At 39.0% G+C, this 25,129-nt stretch overlaps 1 protein-coding gene across 3 annotated transcripts in view; it reads left to right on the top strand.

Annotated features, from left to right (window-relative positions):
• The window catches only part of GABRB3 (gamma-aminobutyric acid type A receptor subunit beta3), a 112,833-nt gene that overhangs the window by 48,929 nt on the left and 38,775 nt on the right, over positions 1 to 25,129 (top strand). The window lies entirely within an intron of this gene.

Here is a 25,129-nt window from a genome sequence, read left to right as displayed (position 1 = left end):
TGGTTGTGTCCTCTCCTAGGATCTTGCCTAACCCTATCCAGGTGGTAGGGTGCAGAATGTTGAGGAGACAGCAATGATACCGTGCCAGCATTTCCCAGCAGTAGCCAAAAGCTGGGGTGTAATCAGCCCTTTTCCAGCTACCAATGCAAAGCACAGCACTGTGAGGGCTGCTAAAAGAAAATGAACTCCAGCTCAGCCAGACCCAATACAGTCAGGAAAAAAGTTTTCTGTTTTTTGTAGTATCCTCATACATTTTCCTCTACTTACCCAGACCAGCTAAGGTTTTACTTAGATTAAAGGGAGGATGGGCACGTTTGGTTGTAGAGTCTAATGGATCAGAAAGTCCCAAGTGAAACAAATGGAGAAATTCAAGCTTTTACAGAGGTTATCAGAATGGGGCAGTGTCCATTCCCCATGCCTGTTCAATCAAAACATGCACAGTGACCTACATGTCACATAAACTCTTTTGGGTTGCTTTTGATTTTTTTTCCACTTCATTTTTTCTCCTCAAGAGGATTCTGGCCTGTTGCTATAACAACTCTGTAGCATCATCGAAGTACCAAACACTAACAACTAACTTAGACCACAAAGCCTCAGTCCATCTCTTTTCCCTATGTCCTGTTTATTCTTTCAACACTAGTTTTACATAATGTGCACCAAGCACTCACAGGGACCTCCATGCAAATTAAAGTTTCCACCAGAGAGTGCTCAGCATAACTGTAAACCCTTCACATCTCTTCTGTGTTGCTAGTTGACAGTTGTAAGAGGAAGATGTTTGGCATATGCTTTTAAACAAATGAAATAAACACCAGACATTTGCACTGGGAAATATAATTACTTTATTGACTAACTTGTTGTCAATATTTTTCTCCTATATTTAAAGTTATCTGAGCCATACCTTATCCATCTCTAATTAAATCCACCATCAAGAGAGAATGAGCTGCAGGATTATGCAAAATTCATGCTTAGGATTTACTATGACAGTCATTGGGAAACAACAAATAAAATAGCATTTCCATGGCTGGTATGAAAGCGGTACATCTTTTTCCTTGGAGAATCTATTTCAGATTCCATAAGTACTGTATTTTACTGCAGTAGCTTGGAGATGAAGATGAACCTTTTCAGAATTACAGAAAATTATGCAGGAGTCCATTTTTGCTTTCCTTCTTTCTTGTACTGAGTAGTTCAAAGTCTGTCGTTCTGCTTTTGTTACTGTGATTGTATTTAAAATGCTTGACAGTGATTGTGATATTAACTGTTGTCTCATTAGCTTCCTTTCAAATGGCCAGTTTATGGCTGATTTGATTAATCCTAGTAGGAAATTGAAAAATGTATGTAGGTGCTATACCATATAGATGCACCGGTTGTCTGCTGTGTATTTGAGTATGGGAACAGAGAAGGGGACAGCAAGACCTGTGCAGCTCTTGCTCTCCCACACAGTATGAGTGGGGAAGAGATTGTGGATGGAAGTTCAGTTTCAGCCTTCCCAGGCATCGTGCTCACAGAGCACAGTAAGAAGCAGCTGTCTACAGGCAAGAAAGCAGGTCTCTTGCTGCTGAGATTCACCATTCTCGTCACTTGGAGGTGACGTGCTGGGATGTTTCCTGAGATTGAAACAATTACCTTATACGTAGACCATGGAAAAAAGCAAAACGTGGCTCTAAAGTGCCATCTTGGCATTTCCAAAATGTTGGTATTTCTTGGTTTTGTTGCTAAATTATTAGTAAAAATGGTTAATTCTGCAGTTGTCTTGTTTTTTCCCCACAAGTGACCTACGTCGTTTCACTTTAATCTGAACTAAGAGGCACTGTGTTAAGGGCTGAGTTGTGAAGAAAAAGGAAATAGAAAGACAGGGCAAAAATATTGCCCATTTAACATGGCTAATCCAAGCAGAAAAATGTTCATTTAGAATTTTGCAGTGTTCTGATCACATCTGTAAAGCATTTCTGTGTAAACAATTTTTTTTACTTAAAAGCATTTTGTTTCTGATCATAAGCTTTGCACACTCTTCTGTTGTTCTGAGTCCTGCTTAGCTGTACTAATTTTGCCTTATGTCTCTGCTGGAGTAGCTGACCACAAAGGAATTACAACATTACACTTCTCAGTTAATGCCTAAAACATAGAAAGTTCTGCCTCCAGGTTTGTTTGCATTTGCTTATTTGGTTGGTTTAGTTTTCCCTGATACTGTTTATGAGTGGGTCATGGACACTGACATGTATTTGTCTCTGATTTGCCTGAAGACTTCAGTTTGATCTACAGATGCTTGAAAAAGTCCATCTGGCATCAGTAGAGCAAGCTTACTGATGTTAACCTCTTTTCCCAGGGAGGTAAAATTGCATCCTCGTTCCTAATGTTATCTGCTGGTATTTAGGCTGGTCTTGGTTTTCCTTGAGTGTTTGTAAACAAATGTATAATTTATTAATCTCTCTGGTTGCTGTGGCCATCCGTAGAAACTCTGAATGGAACCCATGCACCTGTGTGTTTTAGAGCAATGTTCCAGGTTTGTGGTTGTCTGCCAGCCCGTTCTGTGCTCCGCAGACAGCCTGAGAACCCTGTGCAAGGGGGCAGAGCATGGGGCAGTCAGGCAGATGTACAGCTTACCTTGGGAGCTCTTTTAGCCCTGCCCTGTACTCTGACACATACATCCAATGCTTAATCATTCATAGTTCCTTTTCAGATGGAGCAACTTGCTTGAAGTCCTTGGTGTCTCCATATAAACAGCAAAAGCTCCCCTTAATCGTGCCAAAAATGGGTAGTGTTGTACAGCAGCAGCTCTGCTGTGGCTGCACCAAACTGGGCAGCATTATTTTCACCTTGTCACCCAAATCAGCCTGCACGCACAGGACGTGAATTACTTGCAGCTTTTAACATTTCCCACTGGAATTTCTGATTTTTTTGGCTACAGTGGCTTGAGTTATACTGAAAGCTCCTGCCTTCCCTCGCTCCTTCCCTCCTTCTGTCACTCAGTCTTTTGTCAGCCATCAGCAGAAGTCAGCTCATTGCAGAGCCTGATTTAAGTCGTTCTCTTGCAAGGTCTGTGCTGCAGCTTTGCCTGGGGCCTCTTTCCTATTTGTCTACCTCTGCACAGAGATACCCTTTCAGTACATTTATCCTGATAAAATTTCCACAGAAAACACACGCAGGAATGGCAAGAATGGTTTTTTCCCAGTTTCTAAGGGACACTCCCATAGGATGGGCGTATTTTTATTTCTCTTCACTAGATTTCTTCAAGAGAATTTACACAAATGATAAAGAATTGGTCCTAATTTATCCCAGAACTAAGTCATATTGCCTTTTTGAAATCCCAAAAGTTTGTTCAACAGCTTTTTAATAATTGTTGTAAAAAAAATAAATATATGTAAAATTGCCTTAGTTGAACAACAATTTTCATGGAGTATGATTTCCCCCTTCTTTTTAAAGGTTTGCATCTTGCAGCTCTTCTGCTCTCCATCCAATATTTCCTACAATGAGTGTTAATGACTGTAAAATGAGTGATGTCTGACAGATACATTTCTGCTATAAATTTGCTTAATTAATTCGATGTAGAATTAATGAGAACTATTGAATCTTTCCCTGCTTTTCTTGTTGACTGTGAATTTTCAAAGATTACTTCTGAACACAGGAGATGAATAAAATGTAAACACTCTTCTATTCTCCAGATATACATATACTTGAACACTCATACCTTTTATCATTTTAGGTTATAAAATAGGCAGGAACTCTAATATTAGTGTAACTAAATTATATTTTTGTTCCCCTTTGTACATGGAAAGAACTGGAATGCTTGAACCAGAAGCACAGGTGCCAGACATGTAATTCTAAAGGACAAATTCTTTATCAGCAAGATTAATTCCTTGACTGTACTGTTTCTATATGGTTATTTCCTGTACATACAGAGATATTAAGAACTTATATGTCACTTACTCAAGGTAAAAATCCTGCTCTCTTTGAAGACTTTGGCAAGAAGCTATTCAGGAAAGTGTTTACACTACCAGGGCATATATTGTCAAACATTGTTTGGAGATTTTTGCAGCTTTGAGAGTTGAAATTCTCACTCACGTAACGTACTCTGAGGGTGTCCAGGTGGAAAAGTTGGAAGTGAACACACAAGTACTGAAAAGGAGTTTAATCAGTTACATATTTCTTATCATCATTCATCTCTCTTTTTTTTTTTTTTTTTGACTCATTTATAAAGGAAAAATGAAACAGCGTGGGGCTTCTTCTATGACTAAGTTAGCAAAATAGAACAGAAAGTGGGAGAACTTACACAGGAGACGTGAAATTTGCATCAGAATTTGTGGGCCTTTTTGCCTGCTACTTCTGACTTGGTTAGCTATTTCAGTCCAATGTCTTTGCAACTTCTGGTCATCTATTTTGTATTTTCTTTCTGTCTTCCTTTTTTTTTTTTCCTTTGAATCTATTTTGTATTGTAGTTGGGAGTTTTAGAGTCCTTGGCTCCGTCACAGGTAGCCAGTGTCCCTTCACAGTGTCCCTTTGGGCTTTGCAATTATTCCATGTGGCATCCAGGTACAGTTCCAGGAATAGAGTTCCAGGTTCACCTGGTAGTTATGTGTCCCCATCTGCAGCCTTGTGCAGAAATTTTAGCTATCCAAGAGGAATATGTTTGTAAGTCTCAGTAACCAGTCCCTGCTCACAGGTACCAAAGGGACAGGTCAATCAGCTTCCAGGCCTGCCAAAGGCATTTCTACAGGGTGCTGTGAAGCACAGAACCAGATAGCACTGAGATCTGCCAGAGCAGAGTGCAGAAATGCAGTAGGCTCCAGGAGGATGAATTTTTTTATAGTGTCAGAGATCCAGTCACCTCTCTACAATTAAACCTGTTGTAATAAGTTGCTTGGCAGACAGGGTTTTTCCCCATGTTATGCTTCTAATATAGAAATATTTGCTTGGTTTCATGATTAATAATTTCTTTAGACCAAGATTTTATTTCTCTGTGGAAATAAGTCTAGGTTGGGCTTAGGGTTTGATTATGAGTTTTGGTAATGTTAATTGTTTTATAGGTGGAAAATGGCTCAACAGAAAAAGTCTTGGGGGTGCTGGTCTACAGCCACACAAGCCAAAGTATGCCCAGGTGGCCAAGAAGGCCAATGACATCCTGGCCTGTATCAGCAATTGTGTGGCCAGCAGGAGCAGAGTTGTGACTGTCCTGCTGTACTCCGCACTGGTGAGCCCACACCTCAAATCCCATATTCAGTTCTGGACCCATCAATTAGAGAAGGATATTGAGGTTCTGGAAGTGTGTCCAGAGAAGGACAAGAGAGTTGGCGAGGGGTCTAGAGGGTAAATCCCATGAGGAGTGGCTGAGGTAGCTGAGTTTGTTTAGCCCAGACACAAGGAAACTCGTGGGGGACGTTATTTCTACAACTCCCTGAATGGAGGTCGTAGCCAGGCGGGGGTCAGGCTCTTCTCCCAGGCATCCAGTGACAGGGTGAGATGATACAACCTCAAGCTGCACCAGAGGACATTTAGGTTACACATCAGGAAAAATTCTTTGTGGGAGGAGTGGTCAGGCATTGGAAAGGGCTGTCCAGGGAAGGGGTGAAGTCACTGTCCCTGGAGGTGTTCAAGAAACAAAGTGGGACTTATGTAGTGTAGTTGACAAGGGGGTGTTTGGTCAAGGGTTGAACTCAATGATCTTGGAGGTTTTTACCACCCTAAATGATTCTGTGATCCTTCTTTGTTCACTTACCCTCTTTTTCCTTTCAGTAAATGAAAAACTAAACAAAAATATTTTTCTAATAAATATTAAATTATGGCTTTAGATAGTCAAACAAAATCAAGGTAGGGCTTGTAAATACATATTATTTATTTATAACTTTGGGATTAGAATTTAAAGTGTATTTAGTTCTAAAGCTATACACCAATGCTTGTCCACTAGTCAAGTCTGTCTGGCCAAGTGTAAGTGCCAGAATCAATTCTAGCAGAAGTGGTTTTGTTATTTCTTACTTTATTTCTACAACAAAATGTGTGGTGAAATATTTATAGAGACATATGCTGTACTTGAAGAGGTTAGTTATGTGTTTACTTTCTTGAGGGATAATAAGACAATCCTTCCTGTAACTGAATATTTAGAAGCATCAGAAAAGTGAAACGTAAAGCTTTTCTCTAAGCTCATTGCAAACAAATATCAACTCTTGTAGAAATGTAAGGAGGGGCTGAAATGGGCAATAGTTGCTTGCAATTATGTGGTGCAAATTGGAATAGCAAATCTAAAACTGTATTTGCAATAGATATTTGATTTGGATTCTGCAGTATTTAGTTCAGAGATGGCTGTTTCAAACCTAATTAGTCCAGGTTGAGTAACTTGCTTAGGAAATCTGTATTGGGGCTCATACAAGATATCTAAATTATGAATGCATTTGTCCTAGGTTGTATATACAGTCAATGGAAAAGGAAGTGCCCCTCAGAGGCTTCAGCTTGTCTAAGATCTAAATATTCTTCTCCACTGGCCTGGGGCAATTGCGTATCTCATTCATGTAAGTGCTTAAAATACAGCAGCGTGACCCTAGGCCTAAGGACTTGATGCTCTCTGAAGAATTAATAGCAGTTTTCTTTTACTTGTTTCTGTCATTCATGAAGAAGAAAATGTGGTTGCCATGTAGCCTGTACCTAGAATTACTGTTCATAAAACAAAATAGAAGGCTAGCTTTATTTCAGATGTTTATTATAGCATGTAGTGTTTCTTTCCTTAGAAGCTGTTGCCTCTTTATTGTCCAGCAGTGTGTGGTATTATTGGCAGTGAAGGAGTTTTTCAGTGATCAAAAGTGTTCAGAATATGGAAGCAGTAACTGAAATATGCAATCACATCTTCCTGCTGGTTGTGTGCATCTCTGCACAGGAGGAAACCAGGGCTGGAGAAATAAGAATGGGATAGACTAGCACTAAAATACAGCAAGAATATCCTGGGTGAGCTCAAGGAGTACCACTGCTGTTGTCATACAACATTCATTTGAATTTCTTTTCATTGCCTTTGCTGCATAGTGGTTCTAATGATGGATGTTGCTATTTTTCATAAGAAAAATAAGAAGAAATAAAAAGAGAAGGGAAGAGCTGGAATAAGAAAAGCAGATATAAGGGAAGGGGAGGGGAGAGGAAAAAGACGAGTAAAGGAAAAAGAAGTCATGTCTTGGAAGGGGAAAATTTGAGCTACTTTATGAAGTAGTCAGCAAGCTACTAGATGGTTCAGAAGATGGTATCTTCCTCTGATTGTCTGAAGTTGCCAAACATTCAGTTCTTATGTCAAGTATCCAGCAGAGTGAATCTTTTCTTTTCATACATGAAGTGAGATGGGTTATTGTATTACCAGGTCACAAACTGGTGTTTGGGTACCAGATTCTGAGCACTCCTTAAAAGCAAAACCTTGAGCACCAAATGAGCTATAAGTAACACACTGAAATACAGTATATTGTGCACTGCAATCATTTTGTAAAGAGTCACTGAAAAAAATCTTACAAGATCCTAAAATAAGTACTGTTTGGGGAAAAAAGCCCAAACTTAGAAAAGTTAGTTTATTTCATAATGAGTGTTTACAGTCCTAGATAGGCTTGAATAGGCTTTCCCAAATTTGTAATATTTTTCAGAACAAATGTGCTTCCATGACTACTTTACAGATTTCAGGAAAAAAAAAATGTTTTTATGTATGTATTCTTTCAAGCAATGTGTGCATACAAACATCAAAGCAAAATTGGAAGGATTATACATCTAGCTGAATTTATGTTAAATTCTTACACAGTGTAAGTTAATGGTGTCTGTTGGGTAGATTTTTCTTCTTATTTTCATTGATAATTTTTGTTGCTCCTGCTTCATTAAAAGCAAAAAAGGGAATAAAATCTCCTAGTAGTCATTTCCACTGATTTTTCATCCTGTTTTTACATAATGTCATTTGTTTTGTAAAAAACAAAATAAGGGCTTGTACTGGTATCAGTAGGAAGTGGTTTACATAATTTACTACTAGTCTGGCTGTGCTTATCTGTTGTCATATCAGCATTGTGTACCAGGAAAATACATTTTGGTTTCACCACGGTGTTTACTGATGACCCCAGTTTACCCAAGTTATTTGACATTTAGATACTCTTTCAATCCTTGTCCTGGTTTTTTTTATGAGTCTTTATGTACTGCCATTGAGAGCAAAAACATCAAACCAACTCCAGGGGACAGTATGAATATTAACATATTTTCTTAAGACAATAAAGACATTCTAAATTAGTTTTTCTGCAGCTAAAACAATTTATTTTCTGCAAAACTTTCTGAGTGTTTTCTGAGGCCTAGCAGTCCACAGGCTATCAAAGATGGATGTAAAGATGTGTGGGAGTACAGAAGGAGAAGTAGGAAGCTTTTTTGTCATAGGGAAAACTACTTGGCAGGAGCAAACTCTTTGAATTAGTGCCAGACAAATTATATTGGTAGGAGAGGTCACATAATAGTCCAAAGCTACCAAAAGAGGACAGATGTAAGAAAGAAATGTGTTTTTCTCATGTTTATGGGGATGCAAATGATGTGCACATGTGCAGGTCAGATATCCTTAGAAGCACTGGAGTGGCTGCCAATGGAGTTTGGGATTGCTTCTTCCCTAAAGCTGGCATAATGGAAATTTGGCAGATGCTCTACTTTGATTAATGCAATTATTTTGTTTATCTAAGTAAGTAAGATTACTTTTTGATCAAGTTTGCTTTAACACTTGTATTGACCTGATTTAATTGAACAAGTCTACAAGCAGATGCCAGTTAATGAAGTCTACATCCTGTTGCATACCTTTATTCAGTGGCTACTAATACTTAAAATTTATGTCAGTGACAAAGTTAAAGTGCCGATACGAAGGTAAACACTAACAAATACAAAAATATTGTATCTGTAGTGCACAATATAAATGATGCTTTTTTTTTTAATAAGAAATACAATATAATCTGCATAGCAGGCTGACAGCTCTACTGCCCTCAGCTATCACATACATCTCCCTAGCTTTAGCCAAGTTGTATCATTGCCTTTATACAGATATTCATTGTGTCAGCTGACATTTTACTGCTTTCTGTTTTTTGCAGCCTGAAATGGCAGTCACTGATTCTGAAAAAAAGAGGTGTTTTCACCTGCTACCCCCAGCAAAGGCATTAAGCTGAAGATGTTTGCTATTTCTTAAGCAGGCAACCTGGTTTTTAAAATTAATAGCATTTAATAAAATAGTAAGTTTTCTATGAGCAGGAAATTAACACATCTTGTATTTTAACCACATACTCCAGTTGTTGTGGGCTGATATTTTACTGCATGGGAAGCACTGAAATGGTAGCATAGTTCTAGGAAGGAGCTGATTCGGCCCTTGAGTTCAATACAGAGGTAATTAGGAATTCCTTTGTTTACCTTTTTTTTTTATGTTGTATATGTAAAGTAAAACTGCCTTTCTCTATTCTGCAATCACAGGGTGTCAATTATTTCTTCTTAAACAGTGGTTTATTTCTCAACATTTGAATTGAAAAGTAAAATTTTTCTGAAAAATTATTTCAAGCATATTAAAGTACATTCATATATGAACAGCCTCTGAGCATGTTTCCTTTCATCTTCTCCATTTGTCTGATGCTTCATAATGTGTATTCCAGACAGAATCAATTTTTTAAATGCTAAATAATGAAATTTGGTTTGTGAATATTAGTTAATTAATCATTACAGCTGTAGCAGCACATTTGGGTATTACTGTGTTGAGATTCATGCAGAGCGATAGCTTACTGGATCTTGTTACCTTTTTGGTGAGAAAGGGAAATGAATGTGTTTGGTGTTGTTTTGTCTAGCACTGGTGTTTATTTACACAAAAGCAAGAGTATTTGAAAAGTCTTGTTTTCCTGATCCCATTGTGTGGATACAAGAGAAATCTCCCTTGTGTTCAGAAATAAGTAGGTCATCAGCACTCCACCCAAAACACCCTCTGTGGGTCTTGGCTTTCTCCCAGGACTACACATGCAGAGGTCTCCTCACTGATAGTGCACGTGATAGTGCAAGCTTAGAAAAGTATTAGACTTTGTCCCACATGAGTTGCTCTTTTCTAAACTGCTAAGACATGGATTTGGTACATGGACCACCCAGCGGATGTAGAACTGTCTGGACGGTCTCACTCAACTCCCCGGTGTCTCAGGGACATTCTTCAGGGGTCATTACTGGGACCAGCACATCATATTCTGGGCTCCATCAAGAGCAGTGTGACTTGCAGGTCAAGGGATATGATTTTCCACCTCTGCTCTGCCCCTGTGAGACCCTAGCTGGAGTGCTGCATCCAGCTCTGAGGTCACTGCTATGAAAAATGCAAGGGACTCTGTTGGAAGGAGGTCAGAGGATGGTCAGGGGGATGGACCACCTCTCCTGTGGAGTAAAGCTGAGAGAGTTGGGACTATTTAGCCTGGAGAAGGTTTCAGGGAGACCTTTTGGAACCTTCTAGTACCTAAAGGGGCCCACTAGAGTGCTGGAGAGGGACTGCATACAAGGATGTGTAGTGATAGGACCAGAGGGAGTGGCTTCAAAATGGAAGAGGGTAGATTTATATTAGAAAGAAGAAATTCTTTCCTCTGAGGATGGTGAGGCACTGGAACAGGTTGCCCAGAGAAGCTGTGAATGCTGTATCCCTGGAAGTGTTGAAAGGCTTGGCTGAATGGGGCTTTGAGCAGCCTGATCTAATGGAAGGTGCTCCATGATGGGGGGGTTGGAATCAGATGGCCTTTAAAGTTCCTTTCAGGCCAAACAATTGAATGATTTTATGATTTTTACTTTGGTCCTTTCTGCCTTTTATATGTGTATTTATGAAGATTCTAAATCTCCAACATCTGCATTTTCAAAATGTTTCAGGCACTGGTTTGACACATAACTTTTCTTGCCTAACTAAATCATGTGAAAGGTGCTGCCCTCCTAATGTTTCAGCTACTTCTATTCTTTCACCAGAAGTCTGGTTTCTCTAGTGAAAAGCAGAACTGCAAAAATATTATATCTGCATTTGACTGAAATACTTACCAGACTTTTTAAAGTGCACTAGAGTTTGGGTTTTTTTTCCTCCAGCTTCAGTGAAAATATATGACATAAATATTTTTAGGGTAAATATCTCTTGCATATGGGTGCCATTCTCTGTTCCTTTTGTTTATACTGGTTTAAAATCTATCAGCTAGTGACAGTGTGTCATATGACAGGAATAGATAATCAAAATATTTGCATCTTGCGTTGCCAAATGAGAGAGACCACAACCCCTCAAGCCAGCCTGACTTCATTGCAACAGAACATTTGTATTTCCAAACAGTTTCCATCTCTGCTGCTTGGATTATTTCTAGAGTGTAACTAAATGATACATGTGCAAAGGGGTACAAATCAGTTGTGGTGTTTTCTGCAAAGCTGTTTCTTCTTGTGGAGTGACAGCTACACAAAATGAATGGGATTTCATCATTATGGTTGGAGGCCCTAGTGAAAACTGCATTGCAGGTTTAACATGTTAGAGGTGAATTTTTATGGTTTTATGATTGTTCCAGTTTTCTTCTGAGGCAGAAAACAGCAAGGACTGTTGGAAGTTACTTTGTAGTTTAGAACTTGCTGGACCAAGATTGCTGAAGAATTTTTTTGCTAAAACTTTCTGGTAACAACTTCACAGTTAAAGTGATCAGTGAAGGGAAAGTGTGTACACTTCAGAATATTTTAGTATGTTTTGAGTAAAAGGTGTCAACTTTTTCCTTGCATATGAAGAGTAAAAGAATAAAATGTTCATTCAAAGAACGAATTGATCAGTAAAGATGCGACATATGAAGACTAAAAGAACAAAATGTTCAGTAAGGGTGCTATATTCGGAATAGAATTACTTATTTTTAGAATGTATTTTTAAAAATTGCTTAGAAATAGTTTAGCTAATCCATCTGAAGGAAGTTTCAACATCCTGGGAAAGTTGTGATATATGTTGTTTATGAAGGCAACAGATAAGGAAATGCAGTGACTGCATCAGATTAGGTTGGTTGCAGTCTACTGTGATTCATTCCTTGATAATGAACGTTTTAATTATTCTCAACAGTTATCCTGAGGCCCTTTGGAGGCACTGGTTTGAAATCTTTAAAATTCAAAGGAAGGTCTCCAGACTACTAAGTGCCATTTCCTTAATGCTGTATGCATAAATATCCAGGTGGTGAGACCTGAATGAACCAGTGAGTACTCCTTCTCCTCTAATTCAACATTAAAACAGCAGTATCAGCCCATGGAAGCTGCCAGAAAAAGAGGAGGGATCAGTAGCCATTTACCTTTATTACCTGCATGTAAGTCTTAGAACAAAATGCAGAATGCTTCTGGCTGAACTTCAGAAGCCTTTTCGTCTTTCTTCTCCTTCTGACTGTTGAATTTATGGTCCTGATAAATCTGAGCCTGGGTAGCTCAGATAATACGTAAAACCTGAGTATACTGATAAAATAGTTAGCTTTTAGAAGCTTTTAGATTCAAAGATCTGTATTATTTTTTTCCAAGGCAGGGAGTTATTTTTACTACCTATATGTTTTAGAGAGGTTTAGATTAGTGAGATTTTAATTGGTTACTTCTAACAGTGAATAAACACATTTGATGGACAGAAGAATGGCAAAAGCCAGCAAACAGCAACCAGCAAAATTTCTAAGACCACCCCTGCAGAATTCTATGACTGCTTGTTATTCACAGCACTTTCAGAAGGAAGAGAAATATTTATCAAAACACATTCACATAAATACAAGTCCTGGCTTGTAGAAAAAGGTTGATCCCAACACCTTAAAATGTTCTATTTCAGTTTCTGCACCGTTACATCTGTGTGAATTCAGACTAAATCCACAGAGGAGAAATAAGGAGGAATCTATTGCTCTGGTCTGATAATACTGTAATGAAGGTAATCTAAAAAGCACATAGTGGCAGAAACAAGTACGGGGGAATACATTTAGAGGAAGAAATATGATTTCCATGGAAGGAGAAATGCATTTAAAAGCACAGATCAAATTAGATATACTCAGAAACAAAAATCTGGCAAAAAGGATAAAGCTCCAGTGACATAGACCATATAATGGATGACTGTAGGTTGAATGCTAAAGGAAAAAGAATCAATAAATGAAGAATTTGCCTGAGCAGAAACTTGGTTTATAGAAGAAGGAAGAAATGTCTAGGAGGCAGAACACAAGAGAAAAATCCAATGTTTGCCCTGAAAGAAGGGAAGCATACATGTTTAATTTTGGGTTGTATTTAGTCTTGTATCATAGCATTCTACATGAATCATTATTTTATTGTTTACTGGTAGAAATTAACATCTCTTTTACACAGGAGTACAACCCCATCAGAACCTGTAGAGTTCTAATAGCATCACGTTAGCTGAATCTGGTGCGTTATGTGTAAATTGTCTGTCCGAGCTCGCTCCAGAATCTGAATCACATGATAGAAATAATTTAAAATGGGCAGCTCCTCTGTGTTCTAGAGAATGCTTATCTGGGCATGGACTTGCCAGAGGTCTCCATTAAAGCTGTGAATGTGCTTTCATCCTACCTAAGTGCAAGACTGACAGTATTTGAGTGTAAGCTGCACACTATCACAGTTGTTCCATATTTTTGTCAATACTTTCTCCATGTGATGCTTGCTTTCAGTCAAAAGTGAGCATAACCCTTGAATGCCAGAATAAGCATACCTAAAATAAAACATTGTCCTAACATGATGATGTAGAAACAGTCTGAAAACAGAAGCTGCTTATACCTGTATTGTAAATTACAGCCTGGTTTTGCAAGGTGTTGGGATGCCAAAGAAGAATGTTAGCCCTGCTTTGTGTCTTCTTTCTTCATCAGCCCCTCATGAGCTCTTCCTTGCAAATCAGCCACACTTGGATCCTGGTTCTGGGGCATTAGACCCCTCCTAGGAAACTCCACAGTTCAAATCACAGCACAGAGGGCTGCAGCTCCTCTCTCCTGTCTCATCAGGCTGCTCAAACTGCACCCTTACAGCAGAGTCTTGTCTCCTTTTCTCATTCTCCTGAGCCTTTATGTCACTTTTTGATCAGGCAGCCCATCAGCCTGATGGCATCTCCACAGGCTGCATGGGTGCAGCTTGCTGTGTCAGTATCAGTAGACTTTGTGCACGTGGTTTCACTCCTCTTGAGGTCTGTTTTGGTTTCCAAATGCACACGTGTGCAGTGTGAAGTACACACTTGAACAGGACTGCTGTATATAAGTAGCTTTGTGGCTTTAGCCCTAAGTGAGCTTGGACAAATCCCACAACTTCCGGTTTAGTTCTTTCTGGTTTTAACACTATACATCATCTGAAATGAACAACTTGAGTCTTTCATTAGTGCCAATCAATGACAGCAACCAACAAATCATATCAACATTAATTAGGCAACTGATGCCTCCAAATCTAATTAATGTTTTTTTCCTAATAAATAAAAAAAAAAATCTGATTAAATTATTCTGATGAATTCCCATTAAAATTTGAACAATTTGTTTGCATAGAGCTTCAGTAAGGAGTTGAATATCATAGGTAGTATAGGCACTTAAATCCTAACTGCACCTAAAAACCTTTAAAAAAAAAAAGGAACAGTTGGTAATTTTTTTATAAAAGTTGGAATTTTTTTAGGACTTTCTGTGAAAAGTTAATGCTAAGTGATGAAGAGCTGTGTCTGAGTGGTTCTTGAGGCAATCAATTATACACTGTCTTTGATTACATTTGAGCATGGAGTATTTCCTTCCTTAGAATCAAAGTAAACACAGCAAATACATCCTGACAGTGTGTTTTGCTAAGATGTGGATGCACATGATCTCTCAATCTCCTGTTACTCAGTTCGAAAGAAAACAGTGCATGTAGTGCGTTCCTGGAGTCACCATACACTCCATTTTTCATGTCACTGAGCTAAACAAGCCAGTATTTTATTCAGAAGACAGGTTCTCTCTTCCCTTGGGCTTTCATTAGCCCTTCCTCTGCACTTTTCCCAGATGAAGTTTTTGAAGAAAAGTGACCAGAACTTTTCAGCATAGTTTAGAGGAAATTTGAACTGGTACCTTGTGCAGTGGCACTTTGACTTCCATCTCCTGCTGCATTCTAGGATTACAGTAGCATCTTTCACATACACATTTCACTGATAACTCCTAGTGCTCGTGTAACTGCCCAAAACACCCAGCTGCATCATGTATGATTTCTACTGACTGATCAGCTATTCTTGTTTTCAGTCCCTGGGCACACAGCTTTCCTCTTCTGTGTTCCCCAATTTCAAATAATTTCATTCCATTTGACTGAAAGGAGAGCTTAACTTAGTAGAGTAACTGAAGTGTACCCCAAACTATGGCAGTCAAAGAAATTCTGGTCTTATGAAAGGCAGGGGTTCATTTTCCACAGTTTTCAATATAATTTGTCATCGTCTTTAATGAAAACACCCAAATGGCATTGCATTTTGTAGACTTTTGAAGACTATTCCTGCAAAGAAATGTCAATTGATTTTGAAAATTTGAGGTATGTAAAATAAATACTTCTTCTCCAAAAAAAGCAATATTGCCTAGTGATATTTTAAAAATCATTTCTAATTGAATTAGCCTTCTAGAATTCATAGCCACAGGTAAAGGTTTTGAAATAATAGCTTCAACTCTTCATGTATTTCAGGTGACTTGTGAATGATCACAAATTAGTTTTTTTGAAATGTTGACTATAACCCAGAACCTTTTTAAAGCCTAGGTAGGAGAGCCATGTTACTAAAAAGATGAGTTAATGTGACAGAAAGACACTGCATGTCTCTTTCATATACAGTAACATGGAACCAGGATTTAGAGACTGCATGCCTGCATGTACAAATGCATGTATAATCTGTGCTCCTGGTAGGAATGATAAATTCTTTATATTTGTATTTAGTCATTATATAAGCAGGGACCCACTTTATGAGTCCATTTGCAATATGTCAACCGTGTCATGCTATTGCAGTAATAATGAATGTATCAATAACTCAAAGGCCTTTTTCTAAGCATAGAATAAATCACTTAGCTGGGGAACAGAGTCCGAGTTCAAAAGAAAGTCAGTTCTTTTTTTAGTGTAAACACATTTGTTATAGTTAGTTGTAAAAGATAATCAATCAACCCTGTTTTTCAAATGCATCCATTTCTGTCATTACAGCCAAATTTCTGAGAGCTCTTTTCCCACTCTAGCATCAGATGTTTTAATGCATTCAGCATCCAGCAGCTTCTACTCTGAAGGTGAGCTGCTGGATTTGGGACCATGTAGAACAGCTGGTCATATAGGAATGAATTCTTTGTGAGATGAACCTGGACAAGCATGAAAGAGATAATGTAAAACCCAGTTGTATCACACATAGATTTACATTTAGTTTCTGACAGAGATATGGGCTACTTTATGTCCTTGTTTTATACAATTAGTAATTTGGTAATTCTGTCTCTGCTTGTACCTGATAATTGCAAATCTAATTAGGAAAAGATAAACACTATAGGAGCTGTCATAGAAAGTAGCCAATACTGGAGAAAAATTATTTGTTTGCATAATGAAACAGAGTCAAATTTGAATATGGTACACTAAGGTGGAGGAACAATTATGTTTAGCTTCCCCAATGATCTATATTGTCATGCAATATGGTTTTAGGTACATCTTTTTCATCTAACAGAATTTGAACTATTTACAAGTTTTGTACCATGTACAAAGTTTTATACTTGGTCATAAGCAGAGTCATTTTGTCTGCATACTGTGGATAAAACCAGGTGAAATAAACATTCTTAAAATTTAAACTGCTAAAATAATTTTTCTGTGGTTTTAATAGATTCTTTAAAGTGAAATATTTCCTCCTTTACTGGCATGATCTCTGTGTATGAGATAACATAACCAACTTTGCATTTGGTGTGAGTAGCATGACCTCTTGATTTGAGATTACATTGGTCTGACAACAGTTGTCAGATTTCAGGTTTTCCTGATGGTATCGCCCTAGAAACCCACCACACTCCCTTTCTGACGTAGGTTTTATAACCCCAAGGATTCCAGAGGCTCTCTAGCATGCTGCCATGGAGAGCAGCAGCCTCACCAGGGGCCGGGCAGACAGTGGTCTGCCAGAAACACGGACGTAAAGCTGGCATCTGTGCCCTTGCACAGCAGTGAGCAGCACTGCCTGCCTGCAGGCTTGTGAGGCAGCGAGCAGCTGGGGGGCAGAAATTTGTCCCTGGACACACCAGCAAGTCCAGGAGCTGCTCTGTCAACAAGTGGTCCAAAATCCAAGACTACAGATATATATATATATATATATATATATATATATATAGAGAGAGAGAGAGAGAGAGAGAGAGAGAGAGAGAGAGAGAGAGAGAGAGACTATAGTCTATATGTAGACTGTAGATATATATAGGTGGAGAAGCTGCTCAAGCAGTTGTGGGGTTAGAGGTTCTTCAGGGGGCTTATGGTTAAACTTCTACCTGTAATTGTTGTGCTGTGTTAAAAAGCACCATTTTAACTGATGTTTTAACCAATTTAAAAATCTTTCAATCAGCAAAACCCACTCAAATAAAATGTGAATGGTGTTACAGTTGAGAAATAAAGTCAAGCATATTACCCCTATTGATCAGCTCATCAGGAGTTGGATTTTGATTTTTCTAGATCACTTCTGACAGGTTATTCTATGATTTTGTGAGCTTAAATTGGAAAGAACGCAGTTCTGATGTCAAGATCCAGCGAAATTTAAATTTACATATGTATCTATCATCTTCAAGCAATGTTTTCATTTGACATTATGTATTGCTTGTGTTTATTTGCCAACTTCACAACTATAAAACACATATTTTAGCTATCTGATTCATTGCCATGTCATTGGCTTCAAAGACATTTTGCCTCCTCTTCATAAAAGTCTGTTTTCTTCATCATCTTACTCATGCTATGTATATACAAGTATCAAAAGGTAATAATTAGACACATCTGCTTACATTTGCCAGGAGCAGATGCTAGACAAATTAAAGTGAACGTGAGTATCACTCAAAATCTTTGAAGAAGTGACTCTAAAATAATGTCTGAACTTTGACAGGCAGTAAAATACTCTACATTGACATATTTGTGCTATTTGCAAAAATCTCATGTTCAAAATCATCTTCATATGCAATTGAATCCAAAATGAATTGTGTGTTTCAGGTTACGCTTCTCCTTCCTTTCCCCTGGGAAAGATAAGTTGTCAGCCCTGACAGCAATGCTTATTAACACCACAGGACAGTCACATCAGCTCCTGAGCAGCACTGCAGAGTCCTAAATGACTTCATAGCATGCTCCAAGAAGATAAAGACATGAGAATGGCTTTATGAAGTTAGACCTGAAATCTGCCTTTCTTGCTATTCAGTTTCCTGCTGTGGGCAATGATGAATGCTTTAGCATAGCATAAAAGTAGGTTGAGACTAAGTTACGTTATTTCTCTGATATTCTTCCAGCATCAAACTATGAAACTGCTCAAGGGCTTCCTGGGACATCTGCTTGTTTCTGGTGTCAAGCAGTGGATAAGAACCACGTGGTTTAAACACGTACATAAATATGCATATACATATATGTGAAAATAGAGTATCCTTTCATTTGTTCATAGCCCAACATCTGGTAATTTCATTTGCTGGTCTCTGTTTCTTACAAGTGAGGAGGAATAAATAGCTGTTGGCCTCCTCCACAACATTATTACAAATATCTTCAATTTATCTCTTAGTTGCTTCTTTTGTAGGCAGAAAAATCCTTGCGTGGTTAGTCTGGTTTTATATGGAGTTTTTGCCTCTCATTCTCCTTGCTGCAGTTCCTTGTACCTTGTTGTGCTATGCCCTGGTGGGGACAGGCACCTGAACTGTACTCAGTATTCAATGTGTAAGTGGACTCAAATGATGCAGTGCAGTGAGTTTTCCTATTTTCTTCAACACTCTAAGGAACCATAGAATGGTTGGGTTGGAAGGGACTGTAAAGGTCACCTGGTTCCAGCCCTGCCCCCATGTGCAGGGATGCCACTCACTAGATCAGAGCTCCATTCAAACTGGCTTTTCTGCCTTTTTTCCAAATAGTCTTAATGTTTGCTTATTTTGACTTTACAGGGTACTGAACTGATTTATTCATAAAAATTCTGGTTAATACCACAATTTATTTTTTTTTCCTGAGAGGCCATAGTTAGCTCAGAAACTACTATTAGTCCATAGTTAGGACTGTTTCTTGTTTCTTCCCCATGTGCATTACTTTGCATCAGCATGGATTTTTTTTTTCTACTTTATCACTCAGGCATACAGAATGCTGCTGTCCTTCTGCACCTCCTCACAGTCACAGCTCTCATTTTTATTATTCAAAGAAATGTAGCAAATCTAGGTACCTCAGTGCTCATCTCCTGCCTTCATGTCTATGAGGATGATGGAGACTTGCACAAATCCTCATTCAGGTCTGCAGATGACCTAAACCAGGACACTCTCACTGTTGCAAAAATTACTGGTCTCTGTTTCTTGTCTTATACCTGGTCATTAACAATGTAAATGTAAAACATTCTTGCTTGACAGGGCTTTCTTTTTATATCATTTGATGATTTAGTAAGTGTTTTTGCCTTTAAAAAAATCAATACTTAGGCAGTTTTGTCTTGCTTTTTTATTTTGCTTTTTATGTATATCTAATCTATTTTCTTCCCCTTTGGATGTGACTTCTTATTTTTGTAGTACATCTTTTTAGTTGTAATAAAGTAAACATTCTGGGGTTTGTTTGTTACTCAACAGCTGCTTTTGATATTTAGAAGTTCACAGTATGATGACTAGAAACAATCTTTTCTCCAACTTTGAAGCAAACAGCCTAATATTTTATTTTTTGAAATCAAATACTGTTTTTATTATTAAATAATAAATAATAATTTAGTACTTTCTCAGTTTTAAAAAATCATTTCCCAATTCCATCAGGATTATTGAGCAACATTTCTGTCACAGCATTTTGCCCCATGACTTGCACATTGCTCAGAACCCAGCTGGGGGTATCTTGGCTTGTTTCAGCTTTTAGCAAAAGCTCCTCCATGAATCAGTCATTTGTGGTGTCATTTAGTCTCTGCATCACACCCCAACCTGACATTTACCCAGTCTATGTGGGGGTGATTGAAGTTTCTGATTATTAATTTGTTTTCTTGTTGTCTTTTAAATCTCTCTTGGTACCTCACTCACACCACTGTCATCCTGATTAGGGAGTGACAGCTTTTTCTTGTGCTTCTGTAGTCCTGGTGTCTTAATCCATAATGTGCAACATTCAGAACAATTATCTGATGTAAAGCATTCTTTAACATACATTTCATCCTTTTTTCCTTGCCTCTGTAGTTTGTAGTTTCCACTGACTGCCTTTCCTTCCATCAAATCTCTGATGCTCCTGGTAGGTCAATATTCTCCCTTAAAACTAAGTGTCCTCATTCCTTTATCTAATTGAAAACTTGTAGCATTTCAATAGTAGGAAATATGTATTTGATCTGGTTGCTATTTTTTCTATGCTATCTTTAAATGGTATTTTTGGGCACAGAATGAGCTTAACTCCTACATGAGTTTTATGAACTTCTGTCCTATGTTTCTTCTAAAGGATATAAATATTTTTATAATTTCACCCCTCTATGATATATATCCCCAAGCCAGATTTTTTTTCTGCACCTGTTTAGGTTTCCTCTAGCCTTTAATTCAATCTCCTTCTTTGGTGACCTTCCTGTTTTTTTACTTACAGCAGCTTTATCTGAATCCTATTTTTGCTGTAAAGAATTTGTACAAAGTTTGTCCAGTTCCTGATGAGTCTAAACCCTCCATTCATTCACCACTGTCTGAAGCCAGCATGAAATGCACTGCTGGAGGAAGAACAGAGGTAGATAGATGGTCAAGGATATAATTTTCATATTTAGGAGATCACCTAATCATTCTAACTGAGCAACTCTGCAGAATACTAATCTCTATGTGAAAGTAAATGTATATAATGTGCCTTGCTCATGCTGGTTTACACAGACACATTTTGTCCACCCAAAGGCCTCGTGGGGGAAATGATTTCTTGCCTCATAAATGCACTTCTGCTTCTGAGATATTTGACAATAGTAGATGAATTAGGTAAGTAATTAAGCAGTGGTTATAGGCTGTACCTGTGGGAAGACAACTCAGTTTCTTTAAGTAACTTGTATCTGCCTGTGCTTCTGAATTTGAGGTGTGCCTTTGCAATCAGTGTGTCCATCTAGCACAGATGTATATGAGGAATTTTGCTGTGAGTGCACATGGCTGGATCGTGTCCCACTTCCCAGCCACTAGCATCCCCCAGTCCTCCTCAGGGCTGCTCTTAATCCATTCTCCATCCCACCTGTATTTGTGCTTGGGTTTGCCCTGATGCAGGTACAGAACCTTGCACTTGGCCTTACTGGACTTCATGAGGCTCACACAAAATGAGAAATATCCCCTACAGGATCAGTTTTGCTCTAAATATCCTAGGTAGACATGGACCTCTGGACATGCCTGCCTTTATAGACCATTCCGGTCATGGCTTAAGGAGTTAGGCAGCATTGTAGTTTGAAACTCTCCTCCTTTTTCTTTTTGCAACTGCACATTGTGATTCCCTTCCAAAAGTTAATAGCAGATCTTTGCAGGATGTTCAGACCCCATGCAAGAGAGGAGACTCTCCTTCAGCAGGATATTTCTTTATAAAATCACTCACAGCCTGATCTTTAAAGGACATTGTCAGAAGGACACGCTCTCTTGTACTTCTTCCACAGGTCTTTGTACAGCAGGAAGCTAGTGTGGATGTTAAATATCATTTATGCTCTCAATACTTCCTCTTGGGTGCAGCATTTGGGGGATTTCTTCCATTTATTTATTTTGTGCTTTGCTGAGTTTCATGAGCATTGCCGTGTCACGGGGTGAGTTTATCCTACCTGCAGTAATGAGTTGTTAGTAAATGCATGTTTTCCTCTTGACTTAGCATGCATCCTAATTTTGTTACTGCAAGATGTAGAGTTGGACTTTGCATTACTGATGGAGTGAAAGGAAGATGTGAGAGAAGCTGGCAGTGTGAGTGACACGTCTGGAGGGAAGGGAGGAGGCAGCAGAGGATAGTTCAGGCATCACCTTTGCAATCCTCAGCCACCGTGGATAAATCTCTTCCAGTTCACTCCCTTACTCTGAAATGAGCAGATAAAAGCACAGATAAAAGCCTGGTACAAATGAAATACCCTCTTACATATAAAAAGCCACAGGGGCTAGGTTGTCTGTAATGGCAGGGGATCCTCGTGAAAGGCAGAGAGGCAGCGGGCAGCAAGGGCCCATCCCAGAGCAGGACAGCTGGGGGCACAGGACAGCTCCAGCCCTGGGAGCAGGGGACCACTCTGGGGCCCAGGGGTGGGCTGAGCTTGGTTAGGCCAGGGCTGGCTGGGCAGGGCTGTGGAAGCTGGAGGCCAGCCCTGCTGGGACATTGGTGAGGCAGGAGCTGATGGACCAGGGGCTGACCTGGAGTCCTGGGCCCTTGGCTCTGGCAGGGTCTGGGGATGCCCTCCAGGCCTGTCACTGAAAATACACAGATTACATTTCAAGTTTAGCATAGCTAAAGCATTTGATAGCTAATGTGTTCTTGCTCTCTTTCTCAAAGGGTGTTTTGTTCACTGTGTCTGTCCTGAGCAGAATATCTGCTGTTTCAGATAATCACAGACAGCAAGTAGATCTTTGGGTGTCAGCCTTGCTGCTCCCGTGCCAGTGAGATTGGCTGGCTCCCAGAGTCAGCAAATGGATAGGCTGGGAGATAAGAAAATTAAAGAAATTCTTCCCACAGAGGAGTAAGTGCTCCTTTTTTTTTTTTTTTACCAAAAAGTGTGGATGTGAACAGATACATATTTTCATTTTCATTCAAGTGCGTATATCCCTCAGCTCTCTGTTCCTAAATATAGTTTTGATTTTTTTGATTTTTTTTTTTTGTGAGCTCTGGAGTGATTATAAAAAAGTTATACAGTGCCTTTACAAAAGTAATTTTTACAATTCTGTGGTGGCAAAAAATCTGTAGATTTTTCAGTGTGAAATACCAGTTACAGAAAACATTTTTGAATGTTTTTCATCTTTAGTCACAGCAAATAAGAGGGGCATGGAGCTATGTATTTATGGTCACAGTATTTAAAACACATCTGTCTATGACCAACTTTAGACTCTGTGCTGGAACACCTTGCAGACACTAAAAGAGCTCATGCATTCAATAGTCTAAGAAGTTGTAAGGCTTGGATAAATATGACAAATAATATCAACATACAGGGCTTTCTCAGTTTGGGGTTTTTTTCCTTCCAGATTTTTATTGATAATCTAAGAAATGCAAAGGAAATATATAAGATTACATATTTATGGAAAGAATGAAGTAGAAGTGTTAGAAGTTCCTCATTCTCTAAAATGGGTACCTGGTATACCCCAAATTTTTAACGTCTTTTCGTATCTCCAAACTGAAAAAAAATAAACTTACAGCTTTAAGATTGTAGGGCATAGCTCATTTCTCCAGCACACTGGTGGCACATCGTGTTACTGTGTAGGAGGCACAATCTATTACTTGTCAGTTCCCATCTCTCTAAGGTCAGCTGCCTCAATCGTGGGAACCAGCTGACAGCTGACAGAAGTTGATTTTTTCTTTCCTGTATGTTGTTAGCAGGATTTCAATTAGTGCAATTAAATGTACCTGTTTTCTTAAGGCCTTGTTGGCTCTAAAATGTGTTTCTTGAAACAAGTTCAGTGAATCACTTAGCCTAGCATTATTTTTCTTTTGTATGTCTTTTTTGGTTTTTTTTTAAGGGTATTTGATGGTATTTTTTATGACTTGATCTCTTTTAGAGTTTTCAAGGACAGAATCTATACATTTGACATTTCTATTCATCTTTGTAAGGAGGAACCTATCAGATACTGAATTTTTTGTTCTATCTGTCCATCGGCAAGTGGATTTTCACTGTAATTTATCACAAATTCTTTGGATAACTCTTCAGGGATGTAGTGTAAGATCATACTTTTTTTTTTTCTAGCATTCTGCTCTGGGTCAGAGAGTTATGCCCATCATGTATAAAGGTGTGTGTTAGTTTTCCTTTGATCAGTCCTTAACAGAAATTCCTGGTTACTGAGAAACCTGTGGTGTGGTAATACCTGTGATACTCTGAATCAGAAAAGGTCTATTTAAGTATTCTCCCCCCACCCTCATGTGTCAGGGCAGTCTCCCTATTGCCTTATGTCCCTGAACTTAAATATTTGCAGGAACTTGTTTTTTCTCTACATTCACCTTCCCAAGCTCACCCCAAGCAATTACTTTCTTGTCAGCTGGTGTCCTCTGATGTTGAGATGAGAGAACACCCCAAGAGCAGGAAAACATCCCCATCAGTTTGAGGTGGGCAGAGGAACAGAGAGAGAAGAGCCAGTACCCAGATTCTGAAGAGTGAGCTCCACTGGCCATGGCAGGAAGGTGCTATGGGGCAGTACCCCTGAGGGTGCCTGGTTGCTCCCTTCGTTCCTGCTGAGAAACTTCAATTCCACGGCAGTGACCACTACCTGTGCCCGAAAAGCAGCAGAGAAGCTGCTTTGGCTGGTTGCTATGTCAACTGTGCTCTCTTTGCCTGCAGAAAGCCAAGTGCTGGTTGATATGGCAACCCTCCTCAGAGCACCCAAGGATGCTCAATGAAGGTGAAGGCTCTTTGGAGAAGGCACTGGGGTATCCGTGGAGGTGGAAGCTTTTGTGCCAAAGGGTATGAGGGGAAGGAAAGACCCATGTAATCACACATTTATTTGGAAAATTGTTTTGTAGAATCAAGTGGGCTCTTGGAGGCTAAATAATTCCTGTTCATAACATCAACCTTTTGTGTTTCAGTAGAAGAGGAAAACGGTAATGGCAATTTTGTACAAAAGATACCAAGACAATATGATGTATGGAGGGTCACACTGACATCAGTGTGATTGAGCTGCTTTGGCATTTTCTTAATGGCACAGTATCGTAGCCACATGCTCAGGAAAATGTGTTTTCAACCTATCAGTACTGTAGAGGTTTTTCATAGTGTCAGAGAAAAGCCTGAGCCAGGATCTGATGGGTGAGATGAACCTTTACTGTAAGAATGGGTAGGCCAAGAAACGTTAGAAGAAGATGCTTTGGTGGACTAGACTGGATGTGTGTGTGTCTGTGTGCATGCTCTGGTCTCCTT

Source organism: Cyanistes caeruleus, chromosome 3 (assembly GCF_971803275.1).
Source record: "Cyanistes caeruleus chromosome 3, bCyaCae1.hap1.1, whole genome shotgun sequence".
Lineage (NCBI taxonomy): Eukaryota > Metazoa > Chordata > Aves > Passeriformes > Paridae > Cyanistes > Cyanistes caeruleus.
The sequence above is the reverse complement of the archived record's forward strand: the minus strand, read 5'-3'. Positions and strand labels throughout refer to the sequence as shown.